The sequence below is a fragment of the Gossypium hirsutum genome, chromosome A08, assembly GCF_007990345.1.
Source record: "Gossypium hirsutum isolate 1008001.06 chromosome A08, Gossypium_hirsutum_v2.1, whole genome shotgun sequence".
NCBI classification, from domain to species: domain Eukaryota; kingdom Viridiplantae; phylum Streptophyta; class Magnoliopsida; order Malvales; family Malvaceae; genus Gossypium; species Gossypium hirsutum.
In genome coordinates this window covers 19,480,987-19,502,442 of record NC_053431.1, presented here as the reverse complement: position 1 = coordinate 19,502,442, position 21,456 = coordinate 19,480,987, and the positions used below count along the sequence as shown (strand labels likewise).

Sequence of the window (21,456 nt, the reverse complement as noted above, 5' to 3'; positions counted from 1 at the left end):
AATTACATAATGATATCTCTTCTTTTGTGCAGATGGATTTAGAAACACTTTACGATGCATGGGAGAGATACAAGGACTTACTGAGAAGGTGCCCTCACCATGGGTTACCGCTTTGGCTGCAAGTTCAAATGTTTTACAATGGTGTGAATCCCTTGACAAGACAAATCATTGATGCATCTGTTGGCGGAACCATCAACAATAAAACATCGGAAGATGCCTATGAATTCATAGAGAAGGTGTCACTGAATAACTGTCAGTGGCAAGTTATGAGAACAAAGCCAACGAAAACAGCCGGCGTTTATAACATCGATTAAGTCACCATGCTCTCTAATCAGGTAGAACTTCTCAATAAAAAGATAGATTGATAGTTTTCTTGGTTCTACGTAGGTACATCCATTAATGAGGTGTGACTCAAGCGGAGGAGGTGTGCATACAGAATACCAATCCTTCAATCTTACAACTGAAGAAGAACAAGTCAACTATATGGGTAACAATAACTTTAGATCTCAAAACAACCCATACAGTAATACCTATAATGCAGGTTGGAGGAACCACCCAAATTTCTCCTGGGGTGGTCAAGGGAATCAAAAGCCACAAAATCCTCAGGGTTTTCAACAACCACCTTATCAACAAGAGAAGAAACCAAACCTTGAAGAGATGCTTTATAAATTCATCTCGGTGTCAGAAACCCATTTCCAAAATACCGAGACAGCACTTAAGAATCAACAAGCATCGATCCAAGGACTCGAAACTCAGATAGGCCAGCTGTCCAAACTAATCTCTGAACGACCACAAGGTTGCTTACCAAGTAATACTGAACCTAATCCGAGGGAACACCTTAATGCAATTAGCACTCAAAATAAGGACGGACTCATTGCACTCGAGCCAGAAATACAGCAAAACAACGCGATGAACAAAGGACGAGAAGAGGTAAACAATAATGATCCCAAACAGATGAGTACGAATCATGAACCTTGTGTGCCATATCCAAAAGCGATGACGAAAGACAGAACAGAAGAACAATTCGGTAAGTTTGTCAAAATCTTAAAGAAATTACATATTAACTTACCCTTTATTGAAATTCTTTCGCAGATGCCCAACTCCGCAAAATTCTTAAAGGAACTTCTGAGCAATAAAAGGAAATTAGACGCTACATCACATGTGGAACTCAATGCAGTCTGCTAAGCTATTCTAAAGAATAAGCTACCTAACAAATTGAAAGATCCAGGGAGTTTTACAATTCCTTGCTTAATTGGTAGTTTATCTGTGAATAATGCTTTAGCTGATCTAGGGGTAAGTATAAATGTTATACCCTATAAAATGTTTAAACGACTCAGTCTCGGTAAACCCAAACAAACTAGGATGAGCATACAATTGGCTGACAAAACAGTTAGATTTCCTAAGGGTATTATTGAAGGTGTTCTCGTTAAAATTGATAAGTTTATTTACCCAGTAGACTTTCGTCTTAGATATGGATGAGGATAACGAGGTACCTTTAATTTTAGGATGACCCTTTTTAGCAACTGCCAGAATCATTATTAATGTAGGCATAGGAGAGCTAACACTTCGTGTAGGTGACGACGCAGTAACACTCCAAGCACGCGACTCAGTCAAAACCTCTAAAACTTAAGATAATGCTATAAAACCTGTCGATGATAAAACTAATACTCAATCATCCTTGCAGGAACCCCCTCGAACCAAGACAATGGAGACAGTGCACTATTATCATATAGAGAACAAAGACACCTATGAGGAACGAAGGCTTCAAATAGAGGAGCTAGATGAATGATGAGCACACAAATCGAGAACACGTGATAAACCGAAACTATGCCAAAACAAGCCCGATACCTCTTTTAATCAACTTCAGGTTGGCGATAAAGTCTTACTGGATGCTACAGATCCCCACATTGTCACTACCACACCAAATGAAGAAATCCCTCTTACGGTACTCAGTATTTTTCCATTTGGTACGGTTGAGGTGAGTCATCCCAAGTTAGGCACTTTTAGGGTAAACAACACTCGATTAAAACCTTATTTTAAGATTGACAGCAGGAACGAGGAGTATGAACTCCTCAATCCACCATGATAAATCAACGGAGAGGTAAATCAAGCATAGATTATAAATATGCGCTTCTCGGGAGGCAACCCGAGCACTAACATATTTTGATTTCTTTATTTTTAACTTCTCACACTTCGAATCAATTAACTTAGTCTTTGAATTGCAAAGTTTTTTAGCACACACGACCAGGCACACGGGTGTGCCTAAAGCCGTGGCCAAACAGAGGAAGAGACACGACCGTGCGATACGGCCGTGTTGAAGTAGGACATGATTTCCCCAAAACATGGGGTGCGATAAATCCCCACGGCCGTGCGACATGGCCGTGGGTGAACTTGATAGGAAAAACATGGGTGTGGGGATAGAAAACCACGAGTGTGCCAAGGACAAGGCTCAATTCTGTTTCTTCGACACGGGCGTGCGACACACTCGTGCCATTCAGCCGTGTACAACAAGACACGGGCGTGTTACCATAAAACACGGGCATGGGAGAAGCAAACAAAGCTAGGCACAGCCGTGCAACATGGCCGTGTTTGACACACGCCCAAGACATATGGACGTGTGATAGTAGCCGGGCACGACCTAACTCGAAAATTCAAAAAACACGGGCTCACTTTCAAAATACATGGGCGTGGCCCTAGGCCATGTGACCCTTCCCTATATAAACAAACCACTGTTCATCTTCTTCCTCCTTTCAAAACCCTAGCCGAAATCTACCCTCCCCCAACCCCTAATCCCTATTCCAGCCACTATTCCCCAGATTCTCACTTCCCCAACCTCCAAACCACCCTCAAATCCACTCCCCTTGCATTAATCCCCATTTTCCCCTCCCTATACCCTCTATTTTCTTGCCACACAGCTTCCTCTCTGCGTCACACGCTCGTGCTCGCCACCATACACTCGTGCACCGCCTTACAACAGCCTTTGGTTCACTTTCTCAACCTTATTTTTCCAATTTGTGTTGTTACATTAGTATTCTACATGCTTTGCATAGATATTGTTACTATTAAAAATATGTTTTAGACAAGTTAGGAATTTGCTTTAGAATTTTCTATATTTGACTTGTTTAAACTACTAAATAGCATATACTAATTTTAGGCCTATTGCATAACTACTAATGCATCTTGGATTCTATCAATGCTTATGTATTTTCAGGTACATTATGTCGTCATCAAGAGGCAAGAAGGCGGCGGTCCATTCCTCAAAAAGACTTAGGGGAAGGGGTTCTTTCTCGGTACATGCTACAGCCGAAGTTTGGCACCCGTTCCTTAAATTTTCGCAAGCTTCGCAGGAGGAGCTATTTCAGATACTAAGCGCACGACCCATCACTACAGGTCGCTGCATCGACTGGGCTGCCGTAGAGCAAGTCCAGCTCACTAATGCCATCTGTGCCCTCCTGTCCACAGACCCATGGAAACCGTTCTTCGCTATTACCGAGCCCAATTATTTAGAGCTAACTTTAGAATTATGCTCTACTTTTCATTTACAGGTGGTGATGACGAACAATGACGACCCAGGCACCATTCACTTCCGATTAAGCGGTCTAGTTCGTGCGATGAGTGTCCCAGAGTTTGGAGTTGCTCTGGGACTTTACACCGATGAGGTTATGGAGGAAGAGGACATGAATGCACTACCACGCAATATCCACATCTCCCCCTCCTTGTGTTGGAAGGCTTTGGCACCACTCTCTTCCACCTACGACCCTAGCCATGCGAAGGCCTCAGCTCTCCCCCCTTCCCTACGATATCTTCATGCCATATTGGCACACACCTTGACTGAAAGGAGAGAGAGCACCAGCGTCGTCAACACCCACGATGCCTACTATTTATGGTGCATGACGAATGCACACGTGACTAACTTAGCCTACTTTATTGCTTTCGCCATTCGCCATCAGACCAAGTGGCATAGGAAGGGAGTGATCTCCATCGGCCCCTACGTGACGCGCCTTGCCAGACACTTCGGCCTCCTCAACACCGCGGCCCAGTCATCAGCGCTTACCTTGATAGGTCAGATGTCCCCACAGGACATCACGACTATGTTACACATGAGGATGATCGAGCACCAACGTGGGAGCGATCCTCCTCAGTACCGTCTCTCGCATGCCATTGACGAGGAGGATCTTGAGGACATCCCTGATGATGTTCCCCTACAGCATGAGGAGCCTTTCACCGCACCACCTAGGGAACGACCAGTTCATGCGGCTGCTTCATTGGCACATCTTTTCGACCGACTCTCCCACTTCAAGCAGTATTGCACTATGCAGTTCGAGATGATTCACGAGCGAGATCAACGACGGGACCGACAGTTGGACGATATACAGGCCATGATGCAGCAGCTGTGCCAGCACTTTCACATCGCCACTCTAGCACCACCACCTGAGGGCCCCACCGATGAGGATCATTGAATCCTCCTTTTTTATTTATTCTTATTTTTATTTCATTTTATTTTATTTATTTTTATTTTTCTTTTGATTTTTATTTTCATTTCAATTTTATTATTTTATTTTGAAAGACATATCTATATTAGTAAATTTTACTTTTTTTCCATTTTCTGGTATTTCTAACAAGTAATTCCACTACGCTCTCTTCCACACCAACTCTTAATAAGCTCTTCATGATTCTATAGACTTCCAAGCAAAACTACTAGGAATATTTTACGGAATGAGGAAACAAAAGGGAAACAATACTTCACGAATGCCATGTTCAACGACCCAATTTCTTCATCTAGCCAAGAACAATGGCAGCTACCACTTTCCCCGAACACTCCATCCTCAGAATCAAGCTCCACATCCATATAACAGGGAGTTTCACCTCCTTTCCTCTTATGATTTTCTTTATTTTGAATAATCTATCTCTGTACATTGAGGGCAATGTACATCTTAAGTGTGGATGGGTGAACATGAAACCTAACTTTTTTCATTTTTCTCAAATCCCTGAATTTGGTCTTGTGCTTAAGTGATTTTCTCATAATATTGATAGAATGAATTCTGATTGATCTATAATTATTGCTGATATGTCGTGAATTAGACCAAGGGAATTAGGCATGATTATTTGATTATAGGACCTTAAAGAATCGAGCATGATAAGTTGATATTTTGAGAAATAAAATTTTTAGACTATTTCTCCTAAATTGAGGTATTATCTTGAAATCCTAAGTATACAGAAATGACATCAAAAACCCAAATTTTTGGTGAGATTTTTTAGCCTTTTGAGCATATAGCTTTCTTTCTTGCTCACTTCTTTTCTGGTTTGAGTGTGTCAACATTGAACTGTTATTCTAGAACTTGCTTCGATTATACATGTCGAGATCACACGTATGATTTGATATACTGAGATGATAAAGGCACTTAGGATTTAACCCATTTACTCCATAAAAAGCCTTCCCACATAATTAAACCCTTAGCGAACCCCCTTTGAGCCTACTAACCTTTTTTTTATTAACCCTTATCATTAACCCATTAACCCATTATTGTTGAAACCCTCTTACTTAATTTATCTTTTTATCGAGATTAAATTTAATATTATTACCTCACTATGTTCCCATTTTTTGTTACTGAATCATGAAGTATGATTTCTGTATTGTATTGACTTGATTTGTTCTTAAAAAAAATGTAATTCTCAGCAAGCTAAAGTTGTCATGAACTCATGTAAAATAGTTCTAGATATTTGTTTGTGGTTCAATAATTAAGTTTTTGATAGTGGGGTAACATATTGAAATTATCTCGATTCTAACCCCTGTTGTTCAGCTTGTATCCATACGTGTAACCTAAACCCCATTACAACCATGCAAAGACCTTTTGATTAGTGTATCATATCATTTACAAGTGGTGGAGATTTGATTTTCATTCAAGCCAATGGTAATAACTTTTCATGTTAGACAATCGAGTGCTTAATCTTGAACCTTAAACACTTTGAGTGATTTGAGTGAATCTTTAGTGACGATGTCATGTCTCGTATATTTAGACTAAAGTTGATTACTTAGAGTAAGGAGATTACCTATGATTTTTATTATCAAAATATCCGATTTAGATTGTTTGAGGCTTTTAATGCCCTATAGTTAAATTCTCACTGTGTAATTTTCCGTGGAATAGTTTGTAACATTATCAATACTGATCATGTGATTGAAAAGAATGAATTCTAGCAGTAAATGAGAGTTTTGCTGTGGGGGTATTTGATAAACGTAAAATTATACATAGTTTTACCCCAAATACTTAGCATATTTATGGATGTTTACTACTAGATTTGTGGATTTTGGTGTTCTTAATCCGATTCTTTCATGTTTTGTACTCAGGAGAGCACCAAGAGTCAAAGGAGCCAAAAACAAGCTAAAAAAGGACAAAACGGACCAAATTGAGAAGATCACACGGCCTAAGCCTTGCCACACGGGCATCTCACACGCTCGTGGCCTTCGAGGCTGTTGACCAAGGTTTACACGATTCACATGGCCTAGCCATTGAGCCCACACGATCGTGGTAATTTAACGGATCGAACACGGCCTGACAATTACGTCACACGACCGTGGTACAGGGCATGTCCCTTTTTCAAAGAGTTGTATTTTACATAAAAAAGGGTACTTAGGGAGGAAGAAAGCCAATCCAAAGCCTATATAAATACCCTAAGTATGACCCAGAGAGGGGGCCTCTTCCAGAACTTTTCTGGAATACAGAACCACACGCCAAGAATTACTTGAAGGAAGCCAGACGATCCATCCCAAAAGCCGAAGCTACTCCAAGACTGAAGATCTCTCTTAGAATTCCTTCATGGGTTTTAGAGTTTTCTTCATGTTTTGTTATTTTTATACTTTTGAGATGTACTCTTATTTTATTATGAACTAAACCCCTTAGATACCTAAGGGGGATAAAACCTATGATGGATCTTATTATTATTATCTGAACTGTATGATAAATACTTGATTTGCTCTTAATTATGTGTTCTTAATGCTTGAGTTAATATTCCGAGTATTAATTCATGATTTGATGTGCTTATGCAGAGGAGGAATAGACCCTGCTTAAGAGTAGATTTGGCATAATTAAGCAAAGTTGATCAAATGCCTAGAAATAGGGTTACGAGATTTTGCTAGATTAGGGTGAAACCTAATATGAGAGTCCATAGAATGATTTACTGTTTCCCTAGGGGTTTTAATTAAGAAAGAAATTTCGATTAATTCAACTGAGGGTTAGACGTTATTAGTCTCGAAAGGGATAATAACATAGGTTAGGAGTCTCACGGATCAAGTCAAGTGAATAAATCGTCCGGTTCAGAGTCAGATAACAAGTGAAATCTAGGTAGATTCCTCCTTGGGTGTCATCTTTATCAATTGCTTCTCTTCAAGTCTTTTTCCAAATTTTCTCTTTGCTTTAATTAAATTAGTTAATTAGTTTAGATAATTAGTTTAATAAACAAATCCTTTTATTCCTAGGCTAGGTAATAAAAAGATAGTTATTACTGGTACTTTTGGTTCCCTTGGGTACGATATCCCGATCTTGTCATTACTATACTATTGTTCAATTGGTGCGCTTGCCTTTTCGTCGTGATAATAGTTAGTCTAGGTTTGATCTTCATTATAAATATTTATTACTTGTTACGAATCATGCGATCATGTGCCTGTGTTGTGGGTCAATGGAGCACTGGGTACGAAACTACCCGAAGAGAGCTGAGTTGTCTCAAACTACAGTACCTATTAGAGGCCGAGACCAAAGTCGTGGTGGTAATGAGAGACCGATGGGTTAGAGGACAGTTGCTCATACAGTAGTTGCACCGATTGAGTCTAGTGGACTTTTTCGCGTTTACGTAGTATGGGAGCTGTATGACCATGAGACGACGGATGTGATGGCATGTACATTCATAATGCAGTCTTTTTCTTCATTTTTGTTAGTATATTCGGGTTCCATCCACTCGTATATTGAGAGTGATCTGGCTGGTGAGTTTGGGATTCGATTCGGGTGATTGTTGATCGGTTCTCGAAGAGTGCGCATTTTCTAGCAGTGCGTACTAATTACTCAATGGAGAGATTAGCTAAGTTGTACGTGGTGGAGATAGTTCAACTTCATGGTGTATCGATTTTGATTATTTCTGATAGAGATTCACGTTTTACCTTGAGATTTTGGAGGAGTCTTTAGGGAGCGTTGGGTTTGAAGTTTAACTTTAGTACGACTTATCATCTTTAGACAGATGGCTAGTTGAAATGAGTAATTCAGATACTCAAGGAAATGTAGCGGAAGTACCGATCTGACTCGTCGCATATTGTTCCAATAGAAGAGACTGAGGTTCAGCCTGATCTTACTTTTGAGGAGGAACTGATCGAGATCCTAGCTCGTGAGGTTAAGGTGTTGCGTAATAAGAGCATACTGTAACAGCCCGGTTTAGACCCTATTCGGAACAGTGGTTTTGAGTGTAATATCCCGAATTAGGGCCTAATCAGAATAGTGGTTTCGTGACCACAAATCCGAGATAGAAATAATTATTTTATAATTATTTTGATGATTATGATATGATTGCATGATTGTGTGAAAATTTCGTGATGAAATTCTATGCCTAAAGTGCTTAAATTGAAAGTAGGGACTAAATCGAATAAGTTGCAAAACTTGCATTCTAGAATTTTTAGTATGAAATTGTTTTGGAATATTAATGAGGAGGTCTTAAATAGCAATTTGACCAATTTTAAGTTCATGGACAAAATTAGGACATGGAAGGAATTTTTGAAAAGTTTAGTAGTAAGGGTATTTTGGTCATTTAGTTATTAAAATGAATTAAAAACAAATTTAAAAGCCAATTTTTGTCCATCTTCTTCATTAGGCCGAAATTTCAAGGGTTCTCCATAGCTAGGGTTTGTTTCAAGCTTCCAAGCTCCATAGTAAGTGATTCCAAGCCTCGTTTTTAATGTTCTTTACGTTTTTGGAATCCCGGTAGCTCGATTAAGCTTATGTTAGCAATAATTCAACCTAGGGTTTATATTTGGAAAAATACCCATAGGTGAAATTTGTGTATTTTGATGTTTTATGATAGAATATGGGGTTTTAAATTATGTTAGACAACTTGTACTACTCGATTTCAAGCAAAAACGAGTAAAATGGTTTAATCGGTAAAAATACCTAATAGTCACAAGTACATGTTAGAGTGAGAATTTGATGTTGCCATAGAAGAGAAAAGTGATCAGCATGTTGTAAAACATAAGAATAAGGAATAAAGTTTAATCCCGAGCCTAGGGGCAAAAATGTAAATATGCAAAAGTTTAGGGGCAAAATTGTAATTTTGCCAAAATTTGAGTTAAGGATTAATTTGATAATGTGAGTATTAAATGAGCTAAATGTGTTATTTTAGATCAAGAAAGACGTGGAATCGACCTCAATCGAGGAAAAGAAAAGATTGTGGACTAAATTGCAAAATCTTTGTATTTTGGTACCAAGGTAAGTTCATGTGTAAATAATGTAGCATAATTGTTATTTTTAAGTTATTGATATTAATTATGTGTTATGCTGAATTTCATTATGAAATGTATGCTTTGTGGTTAATTTCAAATAATATGTAAATTATGTGAGCTACTTGTTAAATATAATTGTTACCGAGTATTGATTTCGGCATTCTACGGAAGACGGCAAAGATAAGTGTTCGAGAAAAATCCCGTTTGAACCTTAGGAATAGGTTAGGATACAAGTGACATGTCACTAGGATGGTTGAGCATCCGAACTCGTTGAGTTGAGTCCGAGTTCACTTATGGATGCGAATGTCCGAACTCGTTGAGTTGAGTCCGAGTTCGTGAGATGTAACTAGGCATCCGAACTCGTTGAGTTGAGTCCGAGTTCACTTATGGATGCGAATGCCCGAGCTCGTTGAGTTGAGTCTGAGTTCGCTTATCGGCGGGTTACATGATTGCTTGATTGAATATGTGGCACTTATATGCAAATTATCCATGTATCCAAATTATATTCCGATGTGTTCAACGGGTAAAGTTTTACTCAAATGGAGGAATACTCGAAATGAAAAGAGACGTATTGGTAAGTGATGAGAAATGGATATTTTGGACAGGTATGTATTTAACCCTCGGGTTGAGTGTTGATTACAACCACGATAAGGTAATAAGATGATGAAAAATGATTAAAAATGTGATAAGTGTGTTGATGATATATGCTAATGTTGATTAGTTTGATTGTTTGTTATGTTATTTATTATTTACATATGAACTTACTAAGAATTTATGCTTACTCCCTCCTTCTTACTCATTGTAGTTTTGGACAAGCCAGTTCAGGAGTCGGGATAGGTCGAAGGCTCAGTCACACTATCCGGAAGATTTTTGGTAAATGGCTTGTAAATTTAAGTATGGCATGTATAGCAATATACTTATTTTGTGTAAATGATTTTATGATATGGTGACAGAATGGTTGAGAAAATATTTGATAATGATAAATTATGAAAATGGTAAGTTTAGATTATGTTTGATGTTAAGGAAAATTATTAAGACACTTAGTGCATAAAAACTCATAAGAGGGATGAAATTTGCCATAAACAGAATACTGCAGCAACACTGACGCGAGTTTGAAAATTTACTAAAAATCATAGCAATTGAATTTGGTGATGGACTACATATCAAATTTAAGCTTATTATGTCTAGTTTCACATGAAACAAATGAAACAGGTAAAGGAATTATATGTTAGAATATATTTGAATTTTACTGAAACAGGGTCATAGCAGTTTCTGAATCCCCTGTTCCTACTTTAGAAATTCACCATAAATTGTAAATATATAGTTAGGTGGTTTATTTTAGATCCTCAGAATCCTTATTGAGTCTAGTTTTATGAGAAACAAACCTCATAGTCATATGAATTTTTTTTCAGAGAGAAAAGTGGTTCGTAGTAAACAGAGGTCAGACCAGTCAAGTCCTGAAACAGGGGTAACTTTAACTAATAAACTGTACTAATTGGCCCAACCAAAAATTTTATAAAAAAATTAGTAGATAGGTATATGAGTCTAGATTCAGGGAAAATTTACGGATCTTGATTTCGAGTTTCGTAACTCGAGATATGATTTTTCTTGCGACTGTGACACAAGTAGCTTAAAAGCTGTGAATGTATAAACAAATAATCCAAAGTTCTAAAAATGTTAAATTAAGCTTAGTAACACCTCATACTCGACTCCGGCGATGGTCTCGGGCGTGAGGGCGTTACATTGAGACCACAAATTAAAGTAAAAAAATATTTTAATATTATTTTTGACGTCTATAGCATGTGAATTGATTTGTGTGAAAGTTTCGTGTGAAAATTTTATCGTTTGTGTGCTCGATTTAATAAAAGGACTTAATCGCGTAAAATGTAAAAATGACTTTCTATTTGTTAAAGTAATTGTTTGTTATGGTTTATTAATTGTAAAGTCCTTAAAATGAAATTTGGTCACTATTAAGTTTAGTGGACGGTAATGGACTTAATATATGTGATTTTATAATATTTTAACCAAGGTTAATTTTGTAAATTATAAATATAAGTTAATAAAATCAAAACAAAAGAAATGAAAGCCATTATTCATCATCTTCTCACTGAAAATTAGAAAAGAGAATAGGGTTCTTGAGCTTTGAATATTCGGCACACTTGAAACTTGATTTGGGTATGTTCTTTGCTCGATTTTTTTTATTATAATTTTTACATTTTTTAGATCGTTGCTTTGAATACTAGCTAGCCCATGCTTGAATTTTTGAATCTGATGATGATTTTGTGTTTTTCCATTGTTGAAAGCTTGATTATTTTTTTGTTTGATGATGAAAAATAGATATGTGTTAATAGATTTTCATGTTTAATTAAGTGATTTTTAGTAAAAATGCCTATTTGGGATTAAATTGTGAATTTTGTAAATTGAGTGGTCAAAATGTGAAATAAATGAAAGAAATGGGCTGCTAGGGACCTTAGTGAAATTCGGCCAAGCATGGGTGTGGTGAAATTTTGAATATTTTGTGTTTTGTGAAATAGGGAATAAATTGTGAAAAATGTGAAATGTCAGGGGCAAAAAGTCTAAATTGCCTGTTTATGTGTTTTTGGAATAAATTGAATGAATATGTTAATAAACAAGTTAAATTTGTATTAATTTTGATCAAGAAAAGAGGAAATCAGAACTGGATCGGGGGAAATCTAAAGTTGTCGAATAATTGTCTCGGTTCTTTCGTAGTTGTCCGAGATAAGTTCATAAGTAAATAAATGACGTTAAATTCGATTGTATATATTTTATTTGTGCCGAATTGAATTATTACTTGTATATATATGTTCAAGCTGAATTTGTATAAGTGTGGGAGAAGTATTTACGAGCCTAAATAGATCGAGTTATGATGTCTGAAAGTCTCGTACGAACCTCAGGAATAGTTAGGATACATATGTCATGACATAGGATTCTGATATGTGTTTTTGTGTAAGACAACATCTGGGACGTTGCCATAAATTTGTGATTTACGTGTAAGACCATGTCTGGGACATCGGCATCATATTTGATATCATGTAAGACCATGTCTGGGACATTGGCATTGTACGAGCTTTTTGACTATCTGAGTATCCTTATTAATTCCAAATGGTTCCACGGGCAATATTGAGTAAGGATAGAATGTGTAATCGAGCTAAGAGGTTAGGTATGTGTTAAGTTAAATGATTGGGAAAATAAGGTAAGTGTGTACTTGTGATTTATATATGAAATATGCATTGTAAAAGTGAGAATTATTTGTGTTTATGAGTATATGTACATTCGGCTATTAATAATATAATGTCAATGTTTATGAGATAATGATTGAGTTTGTAAGCATAAAACATGTACATTTGGTTAAAATTTTTTTGGTTCAATCTAGTTTAATTGAATTATGTATGTCACTAAAATAAATTATTTGCTTATGACTTGCTAAGCTATTTAAGCTTACCGTGTGAGTGTTTGCTCATTGTTTTTATAGATTTTTGAAAGCTAGTTACGAGCAAGAAGATTGTCAGAGAAATCCGTCACACTATCGATTAGCACTATTTTGGTATTTTATAAGTTTGAACTTTGAACCTATGGCATGTATAGACAAGATGACATATTTAATCTTGGAGTATGTATATATATTTAGCCATGCAAAAATGGCTTGATCATAATGTTAATGTCTATGGGTCTTCATTTGTGACTTAAACTTATTTTGGAGGTAAGTTTCATGGTTAATATGCTTGGAGTGGCTGGTTTATGTTTCGGCAAAGGTGATTAAATCATATAGCTAATTGCTTAGTTATATGTAAATGTTGAATTTGGTGGTATTCACTATGTGTGGACTATGTTATGCTATGGGTATTTGACTATTAAATATGGTTTTTTTTTTTGAGTTGGTTTGAAATGGTAAAATTTCATTGATGAATTGATTTGGAAATAATGGATAATTTGCACATGAGTATTCAGCTCTGTCTTTAGGTTCATGTTGATGAGTATGTAATATTGATATTTGGTATGTATATATATATGTGTGATGTTGCCGTATGCATTGGTCATTTTTGTATTGAGTTGAAAATGGAAATTTTAGCTTAATTTGAAGAGTAAGAACTTGTATCTTTTTTGTGGTTATATTTGATTGCCGAATAAATGAAATGAGATCTAATCTTGTGTATGTATTCTAGGCATAATAAGTAGCACGTGGTTTAGGTGAAATTCAAATTATTATACGTACTCAAAATGTTTTGAAATGATATGGTAAATTTTGCTATGGAAATTAAGCATGTAAATTGAATGGTTCGGTTACAAGTGAGCATGAATAAAAGTTTGGAGTAATATGTATGATTTTAGTTTTAAATAAAGGTAATATTATATGCTTAGATGTATTAATGTATGATCATATAATTTATAATGTGTAAGTTATAAAGTTAGACATGTTAGGTTTGGCAATCGAGTTTGGATTTGGTTATTGATACCATGGTGAAATGTGCATATGGCTAATATGTTTAAAAAAATCAAACTTGACCATCTTATGAAGTTGTATGTGTCGATTATAATATGATCAAACGCTTTAAGTTATGATTCATTTGGTATAAAATGTGCATGAATGATTTATGAAGTAAAATAATTGTTTTTATTAGGCATTCGAATATTATTAACATGATAAGCTCATGATTTGAATGATGTATTATTAAAGCAATTATGATATGACTTTGGGACATGTTTTTGACTTGTAATTATGATATATGTTTGTTATGGGTTCATTGAACTTTGTGATATGATTTGAATATGCAGTATGATTTATGTTAACTATTTAATTAGTATTAATATCTATATACGAATATGACTTATGTTCTATATGGTCGTGAAATGTTCTAATTTGTCCGGTCATGCCTTTTAACCCTAGTCTGGCGACGGATATGGGTTAGGGGTTTTACATTTGATTGGTATCAGAGCTACGTTTAGTCGGTTCTAGGACTAACATAGCGCGTGTGAGTCTAGCTATACATGCCATATTGATATACTATGATAGTGTGATGATTCTTGACAATTAAAATGTGTTTTTGTATAGTAAATTGATCCTGATCGAGTCGTACCAGATGACGTGGAAAGTAATGCACCCGCTCCCGCACAAGGGGTAGGGCAATCTGATTCTAGACCTATTACGAGTAGCCAAGAGGGAGAGGTTAAACAAGCCTTCTTCCAAATGATGAATGATTGTTTTGCACAATATATCCGTACAAATTCGGCTGCTCAACAACCCCCACCCTTGCCTAATCCACCTCCGATACTTGTAATACCTCAAGTAATTGATCCGATGAGATTACATAAGCCCCTTGTTGATAAAATCAGAAAACATGGGGGTCAAAAATTCAGAGCCACTGTTGATGATGATGCTGAGCGAGCTGAATTCTGGCTGGATAATACTATTCGTGTGTTTGATGAGCTATCCTGTACCCCTGACGAGTATATTAAATGTGTTGTATCCCTTCTTCGAGATTTTACATATCACTGATAGAGTACACTGGTTTCGGTGTTTCCAAAAGAAAGGGTTACCAGAGAGTTCTTTTAGACTGAATTCCATAAGAAATACATCAGTCAGAGATTCATTGATAAAAATGCAAAGAATCCCTCGAGTTGAAATAGGGTCGTATGACTGTAACAGAATATGAACGAGAATTTGTGAGACTCAGCAGATATGCCCAAGAATGTGTCTCGACTGAAGCAATAATGCGTAAAAGATTTGAAGGCGGGTTGAATGAAGATATTAAGCTGTTAGTCAGGATTATTGAAATAAAAGAGTTCGGGGTACTAGTTGAGCGAGCATTCAAAGCTGAAAAACTCAAGAAAGAGAAAAGAAAGGCTGACTTTGAAGCTAGAGATTCACAAAAAAGACCATTGAGTAAGTCATTTCAGTCGGCATCAAAGAAATTTTTAGATGACTTTAGCTGTTCAAAGGCTACTATGGGCTATTTTAGATGTGATCGAGACAAACCACCCGTGAGTTCGAGAGCTACCTCAGTAGCTAGTGTTGGTAACATTCGACTGAACCAACCTGAGTGCAAACATTGTGGTAAAAAACATCTCGATAGTTGTAGATTGAATGATCGGGCTTGTTTTAAATGTGGATCGATAGACCACTTCATTTGTGAATGCCCTGAGTTGGTTGAGCAAGACATGAGTAGAATACGAGGCTGAGTAACACGGCAGCTCGAGGTAAACCACCCAGAAATACGGGTAATGTGAGTGGCAACCAGAGGGGAATTAAAAACACAACTGTTACATCTGATGCTCGCACACCTACCAGAGCTTATGCTATTTGCACTCGCGAAGAAGCTTCATCTCCAGATGTGATTACCGGTACTTTCAATCTCTAAGATACTAGTGTTGTTACATTGATTAATCCTGGATCAACTCATTCTTATGTATGTGAGACTTCAGTATCCAGTAAGGCTCTGCCTGTAGAGTCTACTGAGTTTGTGATTAGAGTATCGAGCCTCTTAGGCCGGTGTGTCTTGGTTGACAAAGTATGTAAGAATTGTTCATTGATGATTCGAGATTTATGTTTTCCAGTCAATTTGATGTTGTTTCCATTCGATGAATTTGATATAATTCAGGGTATGGATTGACTAATGTTGCATGATGCTATTGTGAACTACAAACGAAAGACTATTGATTTGCGATGCCAGAATGATGTGATTATTCAGATTGGGTCTAATGATCTGAATAGTTTACCGGTATTGATATCTTCGATGTTAGCTCAGAAATATGTGAGAAAAGGTTGTGAAGCTTACTTTGCCTATGTGCTTGATTCTCAAGTGACCAAAAAGAAGATTGAATCAGTACCAGTTGTGTGTGAGTATCCAGATCTATTTCCTGAAGAATTACCGGGTTTGCCACCGATCCGAGAGGTAGAGTTTGGCATTGAGTTAGTGCCAGGGACAACTCTGATTTTGATAGCTCCGTACAGAATGGCATCGACCAGATTAAAAGAGTTGAAATCTTAATTTCAAGAATTGATTGATAGAGGCTTTATGCGACCAGGTTTTTCTCCTTGGGGTGCATTGGTTTTGTTTGTGAAAAAGAAAGACGGAACTATGAGAACTTGTATCGACTACCGACAGCTCAATAAGGTGACTATAAAGAATAAATATCCTTTGCCACGAATTGATGACTTATTCGATCAGTTGAAAGGGGCTATAGTGTTTTTAAAGATAGATTTGAGATCAGGTTACTATCAACTGCGAGTTAAAGATTCTGATGTGTCGAAAACTGCTTTTGGAACAAGGTACAGACACTATGAGTTTCTGGTTATGCTTTTCGATCTTACTAATGCACCTGTTGCTTTTATAGATTTAATGAATCGGATCTTTAGACCGTATTTGGATCGACTTATTTTTGTGTTTATTGATGACATCCTAATTTATTCCGGTGATGAATCCGAGCATGCCGAGCATTTGAAAATAGTGTTATAGACTTTGCGTGATAAGCAGTTGTATACAAAATTTAATAAATGAGAGTTTTGGTTACGAGAAATTAGTTTTTTGGGACATGTTGTGTCAGCATCGGGTATTCGAGTGGATCCGAGTAAGATTTAGGCAATTCTAGATTGGAAGCCTCTGAGAAATGCATCTAAAGTTTGAAGTTTTCTAGGACTCGCTGGTTATTACAGATGATTTGTAAAAGGTTTCTCTATGATTGCAACCCAATGACAAGACTACTTCAGAAAAATGTTAAGTTCAAATGGTCAGAAAAGTGCCAAAAAAGTTTTGACTAGTTGACAGTTTTGTTAATCGAAGCTCTGGTGGTAGTTCAACCAGAGTCGGGTAAATAATTTTTCATTTATAGTGATGCATCTTTAAATGGTCTGGGCTGTGTTTTGATGCAGGAAGGCAACGTAATAGCTTATGCCTCGAGACAGTTAAAGCCACACGAAAAGAACTATCAGACACACGATCTGGAATTGGCAGCTATTGTGTTTGCGTTGAAGATTTGGCACCACTATCTGTCGGTGAGAAATGTCACGTTTATTTTGATCACAAAAGCTTAAAATACTTGATGACTCAGAAAGATCTGAATATACGACAGCGAAGATGGTTAGAGTTGTTAAAAGATTACGAGTTTGTAATTGACTACCATCCGAGAAAGACAAATGTTGTTGCTAATGCTCTAAGTCGAAAATCTCTATTTGCTCTGCGTATGATGAATGCGCATATGACTCTATCCGATGACGGTTCGATTGTAGCTGGGTTGAAAGCGAGACCATTATTTATGTAGCAAATTTGGGAAGCTCAGAAAGTCGATAATGAATTGTTAGCAAAACGGGCTCAATGTGATTTGAATACTGATTCAGAATTTCAGGTTGATGCTGAGGGTTGTTTGAGATTCAAAGGCTGAATATGTGTTCCGAGAAATTCAGAGTTGATTCAGATGATTTTAAATGAAGCTCATAGTAGTTGGTTATTCATCTGGGTAGTACTAAAATGTATAATGTTCTGAAACAGCTTTATTGGTGGCATGGTATAAAATGAGGTATCTCAGAATTTGTTTTGAAATGCTTAATTTGTCAGCAAGTTAAAGCTGAGCATCTGGTTCTGTCTAGATTACTTCAGTCAATTATGATTCCCGAGTGGAAATGGGATAGAATCACAATGGATTTTGTTTTGGGTTTGCCTCTGTCACCGAATAAGAAAGATGCTGTCTGGGCAGTGGTTGATAGACTGACTAAATTGGCTCATTTTATTCCAATATGCACGGATTATTCACTTGATAAGCTTGATGAGTTGTATATTTTCGAGGTTGTAGGATTGCACAGAGTACCTATTTCTATTGTTTCTGATAGAGATCTGAGGTTTACATCGCGGTTTTGGAAGAAACTGTAAAGTGAATTAGGTACGAAGCTACACTTCAGTACTGCCTTCCATCCACAGACAGATGGTAGATCCGAGTGGATTATTCAAATACTCGAGGATATGTTGAGATGTTGCATTCTTGAGTTCAAAGGTACGTGGGAACGGTACTTGCCATTGATTGAATTTGCATATAATAATAGCTTTCAATCGGGTATAAAAATGACACCTTATGAAGCTTTGTATGGTCACAAATGCCGAACACCTTTTTATTGGACCGAGCTCAGTGAGAATAAGATACACAGGGTTGATTTGATCAAAGAGACTGAATAGAAAGTGAAAGTGATTCATGATAGTCTAAAAGCAGCGTCAAATCATCAGAAATTGTATGCAAACTTGAAATGAAAAGATATTGAGTTTCAGATCGAGGATAAAATGTTTTTGAAAGTCTCACTGTGGAAGAAAATACTCTGATTCGGTTGTAAAGGCAAATTAAGTCCAAGTTTATTGGGCCATATGAGATTATTGAGCGTATCGGGCTGGTTGCTTACAGACTGTTGTTGCCCCTTGAGTTAGAAAAGATCCATAATGTGTTTCACGTATCGATGCTTCGTTGATATCGATTCGACCCATCGCATGTGATTTCCCCGTCTAAGATTGAGATTCGATCTGATACGACTTACGAGGAAGAACATATTTTGATTTTAGATCGCGAGGTTAAAGAATTAAGAAATAAGAAAATCTCTTTAGTGAAAGTCTTATGGCATCAACACGGGGTTGAAGAAGCTGCGTGGGAGCCCAAGGATGCTACGAGAGAACTTTACCCAAACATATTCGCCAGTAAGATTTTCGGGGACAAAAATCCCTAAGGGGGGAAAAGTTGTAACAACCCGGTTTAGACCCTATTTGGAATAGTAGTTTTGGGACCACAAATCTGAGTCAAAAAAATATTTTAATATTATTTTTGGTGTCTATAGTATGTGAATTGATATGTGTGAAAGTTTCGTGTGAAAATTTTATCGTTTGTGTGCTCGATTTAATAAAAGGACTTAATCGCGTAAAATGTAAAAGTGGCTTTCTATTTGTTAAAGTACTTATTTGCTATGGTTTATTAATTGTAAAGTCCTTAAAATGAAATTAGGCCACTATTAAGGTTAGTGGACGGTAATGGACTTAATATATGTGATTTTATAATGTTTTAACCAAGGTTAATTTTGTAAATTAGAAATATAAGTTAATAAAATTAAAACAAAAGAAATGAAAGCCATTATTCATCATTTTCTCACCAAAAATTAGAAAAGAGAATAGGGTTCTTGAGCTTTGAATATTCGGCACTCTTGAAACTTGATTTGGGTATGTTCTTTGCTCGATTGTTTTTATAATTTTTACGTTTTTGAGATCGTTGCTTTAAATACTAGCTAGCCCATGCTTGAATTTTTGAATTTGATGATGATTTTGTGTCTTGCCATTGTTGAAAGCTTGATGATTTTTGTGTTTGATGATGAAAAATAAATATGTGTTAATAGATTTTTATGTTTAATTAAGTGATTTTTAGTAAAAATGCCTATTTGGGATTAAATTGTGAATTTTGTAAACTGAGTGGTCAAAATGTGAAATAAATCAAAGAAATGGGCTGCTAGGGACTTCAGTGAAATTTGGCCAAGCATGGGTGTAGTGAAATTTTGAATAATTTTGTGTTTTGTGAAATAGGGAATAAATTGTGAAAAATGTGAAATGTCAGGGGCAAAAAGTCTAAATTGCCTGTTTATGTGTTTTTGGAATAAATTGAATGAATATGTTAATAAACAAGTTAAATTTGTATTAATTTTGATCAAGAAAAGAGGAAATCAGAACTGGATCGGGGGAAATCTAAAGTTGTCGAATAATTGTCTCGGTTCTTTCGTAGTTGTCCGAGATAAGTTCATAAGTAAATAAATGACGTTAAATTCGATTGTATATATTTTATTTGTGCCGAATTGAATTATTACTTGTATATATATGTTCAAGCTGAATTTGTATAAGTGTGGGAGAAGTATTTACGAGCCTAAATAGATCGAGTTATGATGTCTGAAAGTCTCGTACGAACCTCAGGAATAGTTAGGATACATATGTCATGACATAGGATTCTGATATGTGTTTTTGTGTAAGACAACATCTGGGACGTTGCCATAAATTTGTGATTTACGTGTAAGACCATGTCTGGGACATCGGCATCATATTTGATATCATGTAAGACCATGTCTGGGACATTGGCATTGTACGAGCTTTTTGACTATCTGAGTATCCTTATTAATTCCAAATGGTTCCACGGGCAATATTGAGTAAGGATAGAATGTGTAATCGAGCTAAGAGGTTAGGTATGTGTTAAGTTAAATGATTGGGAAAATAAGGTAAGTGTGTACTTGTGATTTATATATGAAATATGCATTGTAAAAGTGAGAATTATTTGTGTTTATGAGTATATGTACATTCGGCTATTAATAATATAATGTCAATGTTTATGAGATAATGATTGAGTTTGTAAGCATAAAACATGTACATTTGGTTAAAATTTTTTTGGTTCAATCTAGTTTAATTGAATTATGTATGTCACTAAAATAAATTATTTGCTTATGACTTGCTAAGCTATTTAAGCTTACCGTGTGAGTGTTTGCTCATTGTTTTTATAGATTTTTGAAAGCTAGTTACGAGCAAGGGGATTGTCAGAGAAATCCGTCACACTATCGATTAGCACTATTTTGGTATTTTATAAGTTTGAACTTTGAACCTATGGCATGTATAGACAAGATGACATATTTAATCTTGGAGTATGTATATATATTTAGCCATGCAAAAATGGCTTGATCATAATGTTAATGTCTATGTGTCTTCATTTGTGACTTAAACTTATTTTGGAGGTAAGTTTCATGGTTAATATGCTTGGAGTGGCTGGTTTATGTTTCGGCAAAGGTGATTAAATCATATAGCTAATTGTTTAATTATATGTAAATGTTGAATTTGGTGGTATTCACTATGTGTGGACTATGTTATGCTATGGGTATTTGACTATTAAATATGGTTATTATTATTTTTTGAGTTGGTTTGAAATGGTAAAATTTCATTGATGAATTGATTTGGAAATAGTGGATAATT

At 36.2% G+C, this 21,456-nt stretch overlaps 1 non-coding gene across 1 annotated transcript; it reads right to left on the bottom strand.

Annotated features, from left to right (window-relative positions):
• LOC121205665 (small nucleolar RNA R71) lies at positions 1-106 on the bottom strand. Its single transcript, XR_005900741.1, has one exon. It is a non-coding gene; the product is annotated as a small nucleolar RNA R71 (small nucleolar RNA).
• Between the last annotated feature and the right edge of the window lie 21,350 nt (positions 107-21,456).